Here is a 3,028-nt window from a genome sequence, read left to right as displayed (position 1 = left end):
TTGAAAGCAGCTAGAGAGAAACGACACACGAGGCATAGGGGGCACTGATTAGAATGACAGTGGCGTTCTCATATGAAACTAGGGAAACTAAAAGGAAGTGGCATGATATTCTTCAAATACTGAAAGAACTGTCAACTGAGAGTCCTACATTGGGCAAAAGTACCTTTCAGGAATGAGAGGGAAACAAAGGCATTCTCAGGCGAAGGAAAACTAAAACAAGTCTGTGTTAACCAGTTCAGGCTACGATGATGAAATACCATAGAATGGGTGGCTTGAACAACATGAATTCATTTCTCACAGTTCGGGAGGCTGGGAAGTCCTCAGTCAAGATGCTGGCTGATCTGGTTCCCGGAAAGGGCTCTCTTCGCAGCTTACAGAGGGCTGCCTCCTGGCCGTGTCCTTCTGGTGGGAGGAGAGAGAAGGGTAGGGGAAGTAAGCTCTCTGATGTCTCTTATAAGGGCACTCATCCCATCACAAGGGCCTCTGATGACCTCATCTAAATCCAATTACTTCCCCAAAGTCCCACATCCAAATACTGTCATATGGGGGTGAAGGCTTCAACACATGAATTTTGGGGGAGACAAATTCAGTCCATATCAAATTTGTTTCTAGGACATCTGCTATTAAAGAAAGATGAAAGGAAGTTCTTCAAACAGAAGTGAAATAACAGACAAAGACTTGGAACTTCAGAAAGGAAAAGAGAACAACAGAATGGGTTACAATAGGAGTAAATATTCTTCTCCTCATGAGCTTTTTTTTTTCCTCATGAGGTTTTTAAAACATATTTGATGGTTGAAGCAAAACATTGTAACAACATTTGATACGGTTTTCAATGTATATAGAGGGAATACTTAGGACAATTACATTTTGAAAGTAGTATGGGTAAAGGGATCTAAAGAGAAGTAAGTAAATTCCTCCATGTCAATTACAGTGGTGAAACACTGACATGGGTGGACTGTGATAAGTTACACAGTTGCAGGTTGTAATACCCACAGCAATCACTAAGAAGACCATACAAAGTGATTGTCGTAGTACATTCTGTGCTGCTGTAACAGAATACCTGAGACTGGAAAATTTATAAAACACATTTATTTCACACAGTTCTGGAGGCTGGGAAGTCCAAGATCAAGTCACCAAGAGGTCTGGCATCTGGGAAGGGCTGCTCTCTGCTTCTGAGACAGTGCCTTGAATGCTGCATCCTCTGGAGAGGGGAAACACTGTGTCCTCATATGGCAAAAAAGGGGAAAGGGCAAAAAGGGAGGCATTCCCTCCATCAAGCCCTATTCTAACAACATTAATCTGTTCATAAGGGCAGAGTCCTCATGACCTAAACACATCCCAAAAGACTCCACCTCCCAGCACTGTTGCATTGGGGATCAAGTTTAGACATGAATTTTTGGAAGGGACAAAAACATTCAAATCATAACAGTGATATGCTCAAAAATTATATAAATAAGTCAAAATGGAATTCTAAAAAAATGGTAACGTATCCACCCCAAGGAAGGCAAAGGGAGAGAAACAAAGGAATAAGAATCAGAGGGAACAAACAGAAAAAAGTAATAAAATATACTAATTTAAACTACAATGAGGGCTGGGCACAGTGGCTCACACCTGTAATCCCAGCACTTTGGGAGGCCGAGGTGGGGAGATCACGAGGTCAGGAGTTCGAGACCAGCCTGGCCAACATGATGAAACCCCATCTCTACCAAAAATAGAAAAATTAGCCAGGCGTGGTGGCATACTCCTGTAATCCCAGCTACTCAAGAGGCTGAGGCAGGAGAATTGCTCGAACCTGGGAGGCAGAGGTTACAGTGAGCCAAGATCACGTCACTGCACTCCAGCCTGGGTGACAGAGCGAGATTCCGTCTCAAATAAAAAGATGAAGAGGCTAGGCATGGTGGCTCACATCTGTAATCCCAGCACTTAGGGAGGCCGAGGCAGGCGGATCACTTGAGGTCAGGAGTCCGAGACCAGCCTGGCCAACGTGGTGAAACCTTGTCTCTACTAAAAATACAAAAATTAGCCAGGTGTGGTGGTGTGTGCCTGTAGTCCCAGCTACTCAGGAGGCTGAGGCAGGAGAATCGCTTGAACCCAGGAGGCAGAGGCTGCAATGAGCCAATATCGTGCCACTACGCTCCAGCCTGGGCAACAGAGCAAGACCCTGTCTCAAAAATAAAATAAATAAAAATAAATTAAAACAAAAAGACAAAGTTGGGCACAGCAGTGAATGCCTTTAGTATCAGCCACTAGGGAGGCTGAGTTGGGAGGATCACTTGAGCCCAAGAGTTCTAGGCCAGCCTGGGCAACATAGTGAGACACCTGTCTCTAAAATAAAAATAAAATACAATTTTAAAAAAGACGAAAGATAATCCCAGCACTTTGGGAGGCTGAGGCGGGCAGATCACCTGAGGTCAGGAGTTAGAGACCAGCCTGAACAACATGGAGAAACCCCATCTCTACTAAAAATACAAAAAAAAAAAAATTAGCCAGGCATAGTGGCACATGCCTGTAACCCCAGCTACTTGGGAGGCTGAGGCAGGAGAATCGCTTGAACCCGGGAGGCAGAGGGTGCAGTGGGCTGAAATTGCATCATTGCACTGAAGCCTGGGCAACAAGAGGGAAACTCTGTCTCAAAAAAAAAGAAATCAATATGTTAAAATGATATCTGCACTCTTATGTTCATGATATAATTATTCACAATAGCCAAGATAGGAAATCAACCTCTATCCATCAATGTGTGAATAAAGAAAATGTGGGCTGGGTGCGGTGGCTCACGCCTGTAATCCCAGCATTTTGGGAGGCCAAGGCAGGTGGATCACGAGGTCAAGAGATTGAGACCATTCTGGCCAACATGGTGAAGCCCCCTCCCTACTAAAAATATAAAAAATTAGCCGGGCATGGTGGCATGCACCTGTAGTCCCAGCTACTCAAGAGGCTGAGGCAGGAGAATCGCTTGAACCCAAGAGATGGAGGTTGCAGTGAACAGAGACTGCGCCACTGCATTCCAGTCTGGGCGACAGTGTGAGAC

Source organism: Mandrillus leucophaeus, unplaced genomic scaffold (genome assembly GCF_000951045.1).
Source record: "Mandrillus leucophaeus isolate KB7577 unplaced genomic scaffold, Mleu.le_1.0 Scaffold395, whole genome shotgun sequence".
Lineage (NCBI taxonomy): Eukaryota > Metazoa > Chordata > Mammalia > Primates > Cercopithecidae > Mandrillus > Mandrillus leucophaeus.
The sequence above is the reverse complement of the archived record's forward strand: the minus strand, read 5'-3'. Positions refer to the sequence as shown.